The 15,771-nt window shown below is 41.7% G+C and overlaps 3 non-coding genes across 3 annotated transcripts; all 3 read left to right on the top strand.

The window, feature by feature from the left end:
• The first annotated feature begins 2,879 nt into the window (after positions 1-2,879).
• On the top strand, positions 2,880-2,952 carry TRNAV-AAC (transfer RNA valine (anticodon AAC)). The gene has a single exon. It is a non-coding gene; the product is annotated as a tRNA-Val (tRNA).
• A 5,571-nt stretch (positions 2,953-8,523) lies between these two features.
• Positions 8,524-8,596, top strand: TRNAV-CAC (transfer RNA valine (anticodon CAC)). The gene has a single exon. It is a non-coding gene; the product is annotated as a tRNA-Val (tRNA).
• Positions 8,597-10,307: 1,711 nt separating this feature from the next.
• TRNAV-CAC (transfer RNA valine (anticodon CAC)) lies at positions 10,308-10,380 on the top strand. Its single transcript has one exon. It is a non-coding gene; the product is annotated as a tRNA-Val (tRNA).
• Positions 10,381-15,771: the final 5,391 nt, after the last annotated feature.

The raw sequence follows: 15,771 nt of genomic DNA, 5'->3' as shown, positions 1-15,771 counted from the left end.
ATACAGTGTGCAAGTGGGATGTGTGGGGACATCATAGTGTGCAAGGGGACTGTTTGGAGACATCATAGTGTGGAAGGGGCAGTGTGCGGACATTATAGTGTGCAAGGGGGTTGTTTGGGGAAATCATAGTGTGCAAGGGGGCTGTTTGGGGACATCATAGTGTGCAAGGGGCAGTGTGTGGACATTACAGTATAGTGTGCAAGTGGGCTGTGTGGGGAAATCATAGTGTGCAAGGGCGCTGTTTAGGAACATCATAGTGGGCAAGGGGCAGTGTGTGGACATTATAGTGTGCAAGTGGGCTGTGTGGGGAAATCATAGTGTGCAAGGGGGCTGTTTAGGAACATCATAGTGTGCAAGGGGGCTGTGTGGGGACATTGTGCTGTGTAAGGGCTGTGTGGAGACAATGCAAAAAAGTAGCTGTGTGCAGATGTTATACTACGCAAGGGGCTTGTGTGGGGATATCATACTGAGCATAGGGACTGGGTATGGGGACATAGTACTATGAAAGGGGGTTGTGTGGGGATATAAAACTGCATAGGGGGCTGTTTGTGGGCATCATAATGTATATGGGGATTTGTAGGGACTGCATACAGTGTAGGGAGTTATGTGAGGACATCAAAGTGTGCAAGAGGGCTGTTGGGGACATCATAGTGCGCAAGGGGGCTGAGTAAGGGGATATAATACTATGTAGGGGGCTGTGTGGGGACATCATGCTGAGCATGTGGTATGTGTGAGGATGTAATACTACGTAAGACTGTTTGGGGATATCATACTATGTTGGGGGCTATGTGGAGACATTATACTGTGTAGATGGGCTATATGGTTACATTACATAAGTAATGATAATGTCTGTAAAGTGCTGTGGAATTAATAGCACTATATAAGTGAGTAAAATAAATAAATATAAGCTTTATTGGAACATGAATTAATAGTAGAACAGAGTCAGCAGACTTAGTTCTGCTTGATATTAAGTGATACAAATTAATATAAAACAATAGAGAGAATTAATGCTCAGCCGGTTGGCTAAGCTCTCCAAAACAGTCATAGTCTCTCATGTGACAACTTTGGACAAATAACCCACCCTACTGTAAATAAAACCTTTTTAAGAGTGTGTAACTGTGAGAGCAGGGTGTGTTTTATGGGACTCACTACCCAGCTTGTTTGGTGAGCAGTGGCTGCGTCTGTCTGGGTTGTGAGGACTTTGGGGGATTTATCTTCAATTCAAAGCATCAAAGGAAGAGGAAAGCAAGATTGTGAATGGAGATTGACTAACTTCTTAGGGTATGTGCACACGTCCGGATTTCTTGCAGAAATTTCCTGAAGAAAACCGGAAATTTTCTGCAAGAAATCCGCATTTTTTTTTTTTCGTTTTTTTTCCGTTTTTTTCGCGTTTTTTTTAGCATTCTGCAAGCGTAATTAGCTTGCAGAATGCTAAAGTTTTCCAAGCGATCTGTAGCATCGCTTGGAAAACTGACTGACAGGTTGGTCACACTTGTCAAACATAGCGTTTGACAAGTGTGACCAACTTTTTACTATAGATGCAGCCTATGCCGCATCAATAGTAAAAGATAGAATGTTTAAAAATAATAAAAAAAATGGTTATACTCACCCAGACATCTCCTCAGCGGCGTCCGTTCCTCTTCCTATAGCTGGTGTGTGCGCGCAGGACCTTCCATGACATCGCGGTCATGTGAGCGGTCATGTGAGCGGTCACATGACTGCTCACGACCAATCACAAGACAGTGACGTCATCACAGGTCCTTCACCGCACAGCAGCTATAGGAACCGAAGCGGCAGCATGCAGCGGTGAGGCGGGAAGACATCGAGGGTGAGTATAGGACTATTTTTTATTTTAATTCTTTTTTTTTTTACCAATTATATGGTGCCCAGTCTGTGGAGGAGAGTCTCCTCTCCTCCACCCTGGGTACCAACCACACATAATCTGCTTACTTCCCGCATGGTGTGCACAGCCCCGTGCGGGAAGTAAGCAGATCAATGGACTCCTAGGTGTGCGGAATCCCCGCAATTCCGCATTTTTAATGAACATGTTGCTTTTTTTTCCGCGATGCGATTTTTTCGCGGAAAAAATCGCAACATTTGCACAAAAAATGCGGAATACACTGTAAATAATAGGAGGCATATGTTAGCGTTTTTTTCGCGTTTTTATCACGTTTTTATAGCGAAAAAACGCGAAAAAAACGCGAAAAATCCTGAACGTGTGCACATGGCCTCACAGTCGCACCCATATCATGCGCAAAGCCTTTGCAATGATAAAAACACAAGAAAAAAGGAAGACACATGTTCTGCACGTCCTGTCACAATACGTCATAGGGACAAACATAACAAGCACCATTGACCTTCCAATGCAAACACTTGGGCCATCACAACAACCATCAAAGGTGTTTCTATAGTGTAGTGGTTGTCACGTTAGCCTCACACACAAATGGAAACATTATTTTATATGTATATATGATCTCATACTGCATACATTGTAGCCTACAGAACAAACTCTGCTTTACAGGAGCTACCTGGGGAAATCAAACTTTCATAAACACAAAGACTTTGAGTTGAGATTACATCTCGCTTATTTATCTGATCCAATTAATTGTATTAAAAGCTCATAATTAGAGAATAAACTCCCCTTAATCTACAGCTGTAATCTAGTGCATCCAAGAAATGTTTTTATCAGGTTTAAGGAGAACCTGACATCTGATACCTTTTGCCTGTGCAGTGAGCAGTGTGTGTCAGACACTGAGTCAGCGATCTCAGCCAGATAAGGTTTGAAATGCCATAGTTTTTCAGAGAAAAACATATTTTGCACACCTGCCAGGAACTGAGAAGCATGGGAGACTATTAGGCAATAAAAGAAACCCATGGGAGTTTCTGTAGTGTAGTGGTTATCACGTTCGCCTAACACGCGAAAGGTCCCCGGTTCGAAACCGGGCAGAAACATGTTAATTTTTTTCCCCAAGACATTGATGTAAATACTTTTATCCCCAAACATGATTAAAGTATTCTAGCAGTGGTATAATTTATCTGGTTAGCTTAGAAAGCTATTTGCAAGATGTCAGAGAACAGATGCTCCTTCAGGAAGGATGAATGAGTGAGACAGAGGCATATTTCAGAGATGTTACAACAAGACATGGGGTGAATGGGTGATGCTGGAAGGAGGAGGACCGGGCTGCGGGCACCTGTACTGCGCCGGGTCTGCAACTGCCGAGGCTGTGTCCCAGGTTGTCCAGGGGAAGGGATAGGAGACAGGACAGACCTTGTCACCTGGAAGCAGGGGGCATGGTAAATGAGAAACTGCGCACAGTGATGGCCAGTTTCCCGCCGACGCTGACTGAGCAGGTGTGTGGGCAGCGTACCACGGTCAGCTGTACACAAGCACGCTGCTGAGCAAAGCAGCAGAGGAAGAGCTGTGGGCTCCGTTAGATTCAGTGCCACGCATGGGCATAGGAACGAGGGCCATGTTCAGGACTGTTCTTTGTTGCCCTCTTTGCCAGACAACACACCGCAGACTCCATTGTTAACAGACTGTACGCAATTCCCTTGACTTTGGCTGCACAAGTTTATGGACTAATTGGCTCAACGGGTAAAAATCAGAGACTGCCCGTTGCTGCCAGAAGATATACCGTGAGCTGTGGAATCTCCTCTGAGGACATTGCACCGGCCGTTGCTGGGACCACAGCCCTCATCGGTCATCCATGGCCGAGCAAGCCACGAACACGATAAGTTGATTGCATGGGCTGTTGTCTCATTGTGTTTGTCTATTTCCCAATCATTTGCCCCTTTAACTGTTCATCTCCCTGTGAAGAGTATCTTTACTGTTAAATTAAATTGTTAACCCTTGCTCTGCCTTTCTTGCGTCACAGCATCCTGCTTACCATGCCTCTATAGGTAAGCCAAGGAAATCAAATTAAGGTTTATATTACAAAGGGAGAGGTGGTGGTAGTGAAGGCTTATCAGGAGTCAGTCTGCTGGAGGTGTGAAGTGTGTCCAAGCTAATAAGGATATTCAATTCTTCAACAATAGGACTTGATTTAGCACCTTCTGCTTTTAAGGGTACCGTCTCACAGTGGCACTTTTGTCGCTACGACGGTACGATCCGTGACGTTCCAGCGATATCCATACGATATCGCTGTGTCTGACACGCAGCAGCGATCAGGGACCCTGCTGAGAATCGTACGTCGTAGCAGATCGTTTGAAACTTTCTTTCGTCGCTGGATCTCCCGCTGTCATCGCTCGATCGTTGTGTGTGACAGCGATCCAGCGATGCGTTCGCTTGTAATCAGGGTAAACATCGGGTTACTAAGCGCAGAGCCGCGCTTAGTAACCCGATGTTTACCGTGGTTACCAGCGTAAAAGTAAAAAAAAACAAACCGTACATACTCACATTCCGGTGTCCTTCAGGTCCCTTGCCGTCTGCTTCCCGCACTGACTGACTGCCGGCCGGAAAGTGAGAGCAGATCACAGCGGCGACGTCACCGCTGTGATCTGCTTTCACTTTACAGCGGCACTCAGTCAGTGCGGGAAGCAGACGGCAAGGGACCTGAAGGACACCGGAATGTGAGTATGTACGTTTTTTTTAATTTTTTTACTTTTACGCTGGTAACCACGGTAAACATTGGGTTACTAAGCGCGGCCCTGCGCTTAGTAACCCGATGTTTACCCTGGTTACCCGGGGCCTTCGGCATCGTTGGTCGCTGGAGAGCGGTCTGTGTGACAGCTCTCCAGCGACCACACAACGACTTTCCAACGATCACGGCCAGGTCGTATCGCTGGTCGTGATCATTGGAAAGTCGCAGAGTGTGACAGTACCCTAAGACTGACTGCATGTACAACTCTTCACACCTCCACCAGACTGACTAGCTCTAGATCTAAGCCAACACATCCACCATCTCTCCACTTGGCTTCTCTTTAGGAGACATCACCCTATTCACTTATGTCCTGTTGTAACATCTCTTAAATGTTGTTCCCCAGTCTCAGTCGTTCATTCGTAAACCAGCCTGAAGAAGGAGCCTCTGTTCTCTGAAAGATGCAAATATAAATTTTCTGGTTAGCAATTAAAGTTATCACTCCTAGGACACTTTGCTCATTTTTGGGCACAAAAGTATTTACATTTATTTTTCTGGCTAACATGATACCACAATATAATTTTTTATTGTACGTCATTTTTACATAACTCAATGACAGAAGCATCATCTGGTAGGAGTTAACATGTTGTCTCTACAAAAAGAAAATAAAAAATTGACGTGTGGGAACAGCGGGTTCCTCAACCCTTTCCTGACATTTGATGTACCTGGGTGTCATAACTCATCAGCTGTTGGAGTAGGACGTACAGATATGTCACAGTGATTGTGGAAGCAAAGAGCTGAGCTTAACTGACATCCTTTAGCATTTTGATGCTTGTGAGATTGAGGGGGACCATCTATCTTCCCATTTCCTCTTACCCCGCCCCCAATGTGACACGATCCCTGGTTATCATGGCAATTGGAGGCTATACAATGACCTTCGAGTCTGCCAGGTACAGTGGCAATGACCTGTTAGTGAGGCTCTTACAGGTCTAGTACCCTGCAATACATAAGTGTGACAGTGTATTAGGTCAGCAAGGAGAGGATTCAATATTCAAGTCTTTAATGTAAAAAAAAGTACAACAAAATGTCTAAAAAAAAATTAAACCTCAAGCTTCTATATGGTAGAATTATTTAACACCATTAACCCTTTTCCAACATTGGGTGTAATAAAACACCCATGTCGGAGTCCCTCCCTTTGATGTGGGCTCCGGTGCTGAGCCCACATCTTTCTCCCAACATGTCAGCTGTTTTGAACAGCTGACATGTGCCTCTAACAGCTGCGGCTCCACCTGTGGCTGTTAACTTGTTAAATGCCGCTGTCAATCTCTGACAGTGGCATTAAACTCACGCTTACCGGAAGCAAGTCAGAAATCCCACCCATCGGTGACCCGTCACGTGATCGCAGGTCACCAATGGGTCGGCATGACAACCAGAGGTCTGAAGCAGACCTCTACGGTTGTCATTGCCAGATTGCTGAGTGCTGTCGGTGGTCGGCGCTCATAGCAAGTGAGCATTTCTGCTACACACACAGTATGATCATCACTTATGTTTAGCAGAGGCGATCACACAACTGCAGCTTCTAGTATCCCATGGAGACTATTGAAGCATGTAAAAAGAAAAAGTTGTAAAAAATATAAAAAATACATAAAAGTTCAAATCACCCCCATTTTGCTCCATTCAAAATAAAAAAAAAAAAAAAATCAAACATACAAATATTTGGTATCGCCTCGTTCAGAATCGCCCGATCTATCATTATAAAAAAAGAATTAACCCGATCGCTAAATGGCGTAACGAGAAAATGGTGTAATGAGAAAATGGCGTAATGAGAAAATGGGGTAATGAGAAAAAAATTCAAAATGCAATAACAGGAGATCAAAAGATCATATTTACACCAAAATGGTATCAATAAAAACATCAGCTCATGCAAAAACAAGTTCGTTTTTGTAAAATATTCTTTATTGTGAAAAGTAGGAAGGAATAAAAAATATATATGGCTAAGTTCCCATAATGCATATTTGATAAGTTTTTGCAGATTTTTGCAGCATTTATAACTTATCAGCAAAATTGTTTTTTTTTTTATTGGATTTTTTTACTGCATTTTTTTACATGCATTTATATTGCGTTTTTGATTCTGTATGTTTTTATTTCTTTTTGGTCTGAGGTAGTAAAAAACGCTGCTTTATTTTTGATATTTTATGGTATCTGGCTTCGACAAAACTTGACTCATTCTTGTGTGGATTACATGCGTTTTTTACCTACACATGCTGAGGGTCCGAAAAAAGCAGGTCAGTTTATGCTGCGTAAAAAAAAAACAACAGTGGGCACGAGATCTCTATAAATCACATCCAATTTTGTTAAAAATCACAATCGGAGTCTGATTTTTGAAGAACTATAGTGCAAAGATCCATATTAGACAACGGCCACAATCCAATATCACCAGGAACATCACATCAGGGTTATTCAGGCCTAGAGGTCCATTGTCCCAGCTCCAATGAGCAAATAATCAAGAACATGGAAGTTTCTGTAGTGTAGTGGTTATCACGTTCACTTAACAGCGAAAGATCCCCATTTTGAAACTAGGCAGAACATTTTTTTTCTTCTTTTATAATTTTCTTTATATCGTTTTCAAAGATGCATGAGTGATAGAAGCTCCTTCCCTTATAAAGAAAAAAATATATACAAAAACAGTTAACAGAAAACTATCAGTTAAAAAAAGTCTGACAGTTGAGAAGTTAGTTCTTTACTGCGCCAAACTTGTTTAAAGTCCAAAAAGAGAAGAATTGTCTTATCACATATACCACAAATGAAAGGCACAAAAAGAAATAAAAGCAATTACTAAATTGTTGAAAGTTCCACAAAAATATTGCAACATTTAGTGTTTAAACGCCATTCCTGGTCAAGTACGCTGATATTTGCTTTGGTCTTGTCGGGAAATGCCTCTTTGGCCAAAGAATGAAACTTTAATAAATATGGCCCAGATAATAAAAGGTGTTCACATGGTGGTGGCCAGCTGAGTCTGAATACGGTCTATTGATCTACTTCCCTCAAGGAAACAGAAGAACAGTTACGGACTGGAAGAAGAGGTTCAGAGGCTGCAGTGCAGCTGCAAGTATAAAAATATCCTTCGATTCTTGTAAGTGTAAACTGTGGCTTGTAATGATAAAGGTTTAAAGGTTTTGGGTTCTATTCCTGGGGTGATCAGCTTATGAGAAGAGATGTTTAATTCTTTAAAGGGAACCTGTCACCCCCAAAATCGAGGGTGAGCTAAGCCCACCGGCATCAGGGGCTTATCTATTCTACAGCATTCTGCAATGCTGTAGATAAGCCCCCGATGTATCCTAAAAGATAAGAAAAAGAGGTTAGATTATACTCACCCAGGGGCAGTCCCGGTCCGATGGGTGTCGCGGTCCGGTCCGGCGCCTCCCATCTTCATCAGATGATGTCCTCTTCTGGTCTTCATGCTGCAGCTCTGGCGCAGGCGTACTTTGTCTGCCCTGTTGAGGGCAGAGCAAAGTACTGCAGTGCGCAGGCGCCGGGAAAGGTCAGAGAGGCCCAGCACCTGCGCACTGCAGTACTTTGCTCTGCCCTCAAAAGGACAGACAAAGTACACCTGTGCCGGAGCCGCAGCATGAAGACCAGAGGACATCATCCTATGAAGATGGGAGGCCCCAGACCGTGGCGCCCACCGGATCGGACACCCTGCCAAGGTGAGTATAATCTAACCTCTTTTTCTCATCTTTTAGGATACATCGGGTGCTTATCTACAGCATTACAGAATGCTGTAGACAAGCCCCTGATGCTAGTGGGCTTAGCTCACCCTCGATTTTGGGGGTGACAGGTTCCCTTTAAGAGAAGTCATCTGAGAGTAAATGGAAGGTGGGTCACATCCTTGATGGGTGGGGACAGTGGGACTGCCCAGTCAAAGTGGAAAACAAGCCATCAGGAAGTTTCTGTAGTGTAGTGGTTATCACGTTCGCCTCACACGCGAAAGGTCCCCGGTTCGAAACCGGGCAGAAACAAGTTTTAATTTTTAAATTATAGATAAAATAACCCACTAAAATAATTCTACACCAAATAATGTATAAACACACGTACCAAACACAATAGATGTTTAACGCAAGTGCAAAATACGTGTGGTAATTATATACACCAAAAAGTGTCAAACACCTGTTGTATAGGAGGAATGGAAGATCATTTGGAAATTAGTATAAATCTAAAGAAAAAACCTCGAACATAAGGTCAATGAGTGGTATTTAAGTTGTTGCAAGACTCCTTTCCTAACCATCGGACCCAGCGGTGGTTACCAAATGGTACCGTTACATGGTCCTGATGGTTATCATGGTGTACCGTGAGGTCATGTGATGACCCCAGGGTATGGTGGCCTGTGAGACTCAGCAATACTCTGGCTCTAACAGGCTGTGTCAGTGAGACACTGACTGCTCTTATGCACTGCAGAACGTGAGTACAGCAGTGTACGAGACAAGCGATCAAAGTTTATTATACATATCCCAAAGTAAAAATGTGAAAAAAAGACAAATAAAATGTAAAAAAAGTTAAAAAAACACAAACGAGCACATAAATCACGAAAATCCATTTCGCCACTGCGTTTCTGATAAAACAAAAATCATACACATAATTGGTATTGCTGCATCCAGAATGACCCGCTCTATAAAACTGGTGCGTTATTAATTCCATCTGGTCAACATTTAAAAAAAAAAAAATAATAATAATAATAAAAAAAGCCAAAAATGTCACTTTTGCATCATACTGACTCACAAGGAAAGAGAATAAAAAGCAATCAAAAATTCATATGTAAAAAAATTAAATGATACAAATGAAAATTCCAAACTGTCCTGCAAAAAATAAGCACTAACATGGCCAATTCAGCTTAAATTTTTTTAAAAATTTTTAGTGCTAAAGCATGTCTACCCATAAAATCAGACTTGGAAGAGAGGTACTCACATCTACCCAGGAATTCAGACATCAGTATTAGAGAGGTACTCACATTACACACAATAGGACCCATCAATTTTGAGACCACCTTGTCGTTGGTTGATGGGCATGCAGGAATGGCCTAATTATGTGCTAAGTATCCTGAAAGATGAGAAAAAGAGGTTAGATTATACTCACCTGGGTGGGCCGTCCGATCCGATGGGTGCCGCGGTCCGCTCCGGGGCCTCCCATCTTTATAGGATGACGTCCTCTTCTTGTCTTCACGCTGTGGCTCCGGCGCAGGCGTACTTTGTCCTGTTGAGGGCAGAGAAAAGTACTGCAGTGTGCAGGCACTGGGCCTCCCTGACCTTTCCCGGCGCCAGCGCACTGCAGTACTTTGCTCTGCCCTCAACAGGACAAAGTACGCCTGTGCCACAGCTGCAGAATGAAGACAAGAAGAGGACGTCATCACATAAAGATGCGAGGCCCCGGACCGGACCACGATGCCCATCGGACCACGATGCCCATCGGACCAGACCACAGCGGGAAAGTTCCGGGGTGAGTATAATCTAACCTCTTTTTCTCATCTTTCAGGATACATCGGGGGCTTATCTACAGCATTTCAGAATGCTGTAGATAAGCCCCAGATGCCGGTGGGCTTAGCTCACCTTCGATTTTAGGGGTGACAGGTTCCCTTTAAGAGAAGTCATCCGAGAGTGAATGGAAGTTGGGACACATCCTTGCTGGGTGGAGACAGTGGAACTGCCCGGTCAAAGTGGAAAAGAAAGCCATCAGGAAGTTTCTGTAGTGTAGTGGTTATCACGTTCGCCTCACACGCGAAAGGTCCCCGGTTCGAAACCGGGCAGAAACAATTTTTACTTTTTTAAATATATATAGATAGAACAACCCACTAAAAAATATACACCAAATAAATAAGTTTAACCACACGTACTGAACACAACAATAGATGTTTAATGCAAGTGCAAAAAACATGGTGATTATATACACCAAAAAGTATCAAACACCTGTTATATAGGAGGAATGGTAGATCATTCAGAAATTAGTATAAACCTAAAGAGAAAACCTCAAACTTAAGGTCAATGAGCGGTATTAAAGTTGTTACAAGGGGGTTGCAAGACTCCTTTTGTAACCATAGGCCCCCGCGATGGTTACCAAATGGTAACGTTATCATGGTACCGATGGTTATCATGGTACCGTGAGGTCATGTGATGACCCCAGGGTATGGTGGCCTGTGAGACTCAGCAATACGCTGGCTCTCATAGGCTGTGTCAGTGAGACACTGACTGCTCTTATGCACTACAGTACGTGAGTACAGCAGTGTACGAGACAAGTGATTAAAGTTAAAATTCTACATGTCCCAAAGTAAAAAGGTGAAAAAAAGACAAATAAAACATGAAAAAAGTTTAAAAAAAACAAACGAGCACACAAAACACAAAAATCCATCTTGCCACTGAAAACGTAGTGTTTCTGATAAAACAAAAATCGTACACATAATTGGTATTGCTGCATCCAGAACGACACGCTCTATAAAACTGGCGCGTTATTAATTCCATCTGGCAAACATTTAAAAAAAATAATAATAAAAACATGCCAAAAATGTTGCTTTTTCATCATACTGACTCACAAGAAAAGTGAATAAAAAGCAATCAAAAATTCATATGTAAAAAAATTAAATGGTACAAATGAAAACTGTAAACTGTCCTGCAAAAAACAAGCACTAACATGGCTAATTCGGCAAAAAAAAACAATTAAAAAGTTTTAGTGCTAAAGCATGTGTACCCATAAAATCATACTTGGAAGAGAGGTACTCACATCTACCCAGGAATTCAGACTTCAGTATTAGAGAGGTATTCATATTACACACGCTAGGACGCAGGAATTGGCCAAATTATGTGCTAAGCGTCTCATTTTTTCCTAGTATCCAGAAGCAGTATTGCTACTCATATTTCATATATTTCACATTGACGTGCTTTCGCACTACTTTTTTTGTTTATAGCATTGTTGGCCAGGACATACATGATGCAAGATCTCACATTATGTAAAATGTGGCCCTTAACTAATTTTCAATAGTACAAATCAAATGATCTCTGTATTTATACTTTTAAGAGACTAAATGGGTAAAATAAATCTTCAGGCACACGGGAAATCACTCCAGTGGGGAAGACTGAATTTCACTTTTTAAAAAGTAGCAATTGATGAATCAGCTGACAATCTCTGGAAACCCCAATTACAGAACCCAATGACGATCCTTAAAAAAAAGAAGTCATCTCTGTAATTGCACCAATCCGAAGAATGACATTTTCTTATCACATATACCACAAATGAATGGCGTAAAAGAAATAAGAACAATTCCTAAGTTGTTGAAGTTCCCAAAATATTGCAACGTTTGCCTTTTCTACCCCATTCCTGGCCAACTACGCTGATAAGGGCGGGGTGTTGTGGGGAAATGCCTCTTTAGCCAAAGAATAAAAATGTAATAAATATGGCTCAGAGGATAAAAGGGGTTAACATGGTGTGGGCTGGTAGAGTCTGAGCATGCTCCATTGATCTACTGCCCTCAAGGAAACAGAAGAATATCTACAGACTGGAAGAATAGGTTCAGAGCCTGCAGTGCAGCTTCAAGAATAAAAAATCATTTTAAGTGTAATATGTGGCTTGTAACTTGAGCTGATGCCTGCAAATATACCGGTTGTGGGTTCGCCTAACACGCAAAAGGTTCGAAACCGGGCAGAAACAATTTTATCTTCTTTTACAAATTTCTCTATATCGTTTTCAAAGATGCATGAGTGATAGAAGCTCCTTCCCTTATAAAGATGTATCTACAAAAACAGTAAGAAAACTAACCATTGAAAAAAAATCTAACACATGAACTTACATGAACTTTACTGCGCCAGATTTATTTAAAGTCCATAAAGAGAAGAAATCCAGCATGGCCAAATGAATCTGTGAAAACTTCAGGTCCAATTCATCATCAGTGGGTTTTTAAGTCACTTATTTTTCTTCTATACACTGATTTTTTAACGCCAAATTATGAGTTTGAACTTTTTGCAACTTATTAGCTCAAAAAGTCTCACGTTCGGTTAAACTGTTTCATAACAATTCAGACCCCAAAAAAAATCACTGCAGTGGAGAAGACTGACAGACACTTTTTAAAAAATCGCAGTTGATGAATCAGCCGAAAACATCTGGAAACCCCCAAAGACCACCCACAATGACGAACATGAAAAAAACAAATGAGCTCAGCTCTGTAATTGTACACCCCAAATTAAAGGCATAAAAATAAATAAAAACAATTACTAAATTGTTGAAATTTCCGTAAAAATATTGCAACATTTACCGTTTAAACACCAACTATGTTGATATTTGCTTTGGTGTTGCTGGGAAATGCCTCTTTAGCAAAACAATGAAACTTTAATAAATATGGCTCAGATAATAAAAGGTGTTCACATGGTGGTGGCCAGCTGAGTCGGAATACGGTCTATTGATCTACTTCCCTCAAGGAAACAGAAGAACAGTTCTGGACTGGAAGAAGAGGTTCAGAGCCTGCAGTGCAGCTGCAAGTATAAAAATATCCTTCGATTCTTGTAAGTGTAAACTGTGGCTTGTAATGATAAGGGTTGTGGGTTTTATTCCCGGGGTGATCAGCTTATGAGAAGAGATGTTTAAAGGGAACCTGTCACCTGAATTTGGCGGGACCAGTTTTGGGTCATATGGGCGGGGTTTTCGGGTGTTTGATTCACCCTTTCCTTACCCGCTGGCCAGAGCTGGCCGCAATATTGGATTGAAGTTCATTCTCTGTCCTCTGGAGTAAACGCCTGCGCAAGGCAATATTGCCTTACGTTGCGTTGGCGTGTACTCCGCAGGACAGAGAATGAACTTCAATCCAATATTGCGGCCAGCATGCAGCCAGCGGGTAAGGAAAGGGTGAATCAAACACCCAAAAACCCCGCCCATATGACTCAAAACTGGTCCCGCCAAATTCAGGTGACAGGTTCCCTTTAGTTCATTAAGAGAAGTTACCTGAGAGTAAATGGAAGTAGGGACACATCCTTGCTGGGTGGGGACAGTGGGACTGCCCAGTCATAGTAGAAAAGCGAGCCATCAGGAAGTTTCTGTAGTGTAGTGGTTATAACGTTCGCCTCACACGCGAAAGGTTCAAAACTGGGCAGAAACAAGTTTTATTTTTTAACCCCTTCAAGACGCAGCCCTTTTTCGTTTTTGCGTTTTCGTTTTTTGCTCCCCTCCTTCCCAGAGCCATAACTTTTTTATTTTTCTGTCAATATGGTCATGTGAGGGCTTATTTTTTGAGGGACAAGTTGTACTTTTGAATGACACCATTGGTTTTACCATGTCTTGTACTAGAAAACGGGAAAAAAATTCCAAGTGTGGTGAAATTGCAAAAAAAGTGCAATCACACTTGTTTTTTGTTTGGCGGCTTTTTTTTCTAGCTTTACTAACTGCTAAAACTGACCTGATATTATGATTCTCCAGGTAATTTCGAGTTCATAGACACCAAACATGGCTAGGTTATTTTTTATCTAAGCGGTGAAAAAAAATTCAAAACTTTGCTAAAAAATGCGCCATTTTCCGATACCTGTAGCGTCGCTATTTTTCGTGATCTGAGGTCGGGTTAGGGCTTATTTTTTGCGTGTCGAGATGACGTTTTTAATAATAGTACTTTTGTGCAGATACGTTCTTTTGATCGCCTGTTATTGAATTTTAATACAATGTCGAGGCTACCAAAAAAAGGTAATTCTGGCGTTTCAAATTTTTTCTCGCTACGCTGTTTATCGATCAGGTTAATACATTTTTTATTGATAGATCGGGCGATTCTGAACGCGGCAATACCAAATATGTGTAGGTTTGATATTTTTTTTATTGTTTTATTTAGGATGGGGCGAAAGGGGGGTGATTTAAACTTTTATATTTTTTTTATTTTTTTCATATTTTTAAAAACATTTTTTTTTAACTTAACTTGTGCCATGTTTCAATAGCCTCCATGGGGGGCTAGAAGCTGTCACAACTCGATCAGCTCAGCTACATAGCAGCGATCATCAGATCGCTGCTATGTAGCTTAATAACAGGCTTGCTATGAGCGGCGACCACAGGGGGCATCTATGGTTACTGTCCTGACACATCGCCGACCGCCGATCATGTGATGGGGGTCGGCGGTGAGCTCATTTCCGGCCGCGCAGCCGGAAGCGGTAGTTAAATGCCGCTGTCAGCGTTTGACAGCAGCATTTAACAAGTTAATAGCGGCGGGTGAATCGCGATTTCACCCGCCGCTATTGCGCGCACATGTCAGCTGTACAAAACAGCTGACATGTCGCGACTTTGATGTGGGCTCACCGCCGAAGCCCACATCAAAGGGGGAGACACGACATGCGCTGTACTAGTTCGGTGCATGTCGTGAAGGGGTTAAATTATAGATAGATTTTTTTTTAGTGGGTTATTCTACACCGAATAAAGAATGTGTAGCTTCTTAAAAAAGCAAAATATAAGACCAAAAAATGTTCCAATGAAAGAAATATCAGAATAATTAGAACTAGTACAATAGAGAAAGACATAAAAGCGGTAACCAATATTAAAAATAATCATAAAGTTTATTAACTAATCATCAAAAATTACATATACATGGAGAAAGGTCTGCTGAAAGACATCACGATGATAGAAAATCATCAAACACGAGACCAGTGAATTCCTTATAAAAAGAGACAACGTGTACCCTACAAAAATGCTCTCCCAGTAATTACAAATATAGTAAATCAATAATGATATTATGGCAATAAAAACTGTCATACAATGATTACCAAGGTAATTCCCAGAGGCACAATTAGAGTCTGGTGAGCCCCGATGCAAGATCTGGACCTGGGCCCCCTCTTCCACATGAATATAATATTTTATATATATATATATATATATATATATATATATATATATATATATATATATATATATATATATATATATATATATATATTTATATACAGCTCTGGCAAAAATTAAGAGACCGCCACATCAAAATCGTGTCATGGGCAGCCCAATCTCCAGACCTGAACCCCATTTAAAACCTCTGGAATGTAATCAGGAGGATGATGGATAGTCACAAGCCATCAAACAAAGAAGAACTGCTTACATTATTGCACCAGGAGCAGTGTGAAAGACTGGTGGAAAGCATGACAAGACGCGTGAAAGCTGTGATTAAAAATCATGGTTATTCCACAAAATATTGATTTCTGAA

The sequence above is a fragment of the Ranitomeya variabilis genome, chromosome 5, assembly GCF_051348905.1.
Source record: "Ranitomeya variabilis isolate aRanVar5 chromosome 5, aRanVar5.hap1, whole genome shotgun sequence".
Lineage (NCBI taxonomy): Eukaryota > Metazoa > Chordata > Amphibia > Anura > Dendrobatidae > Ranitomeya > Ranitomeya variabilis.
The sequence above is the reverse complement of the archived record's forward strand: the minus strand, read 5'-3'. Positions and strand labels throughout refer to the sequence as shown.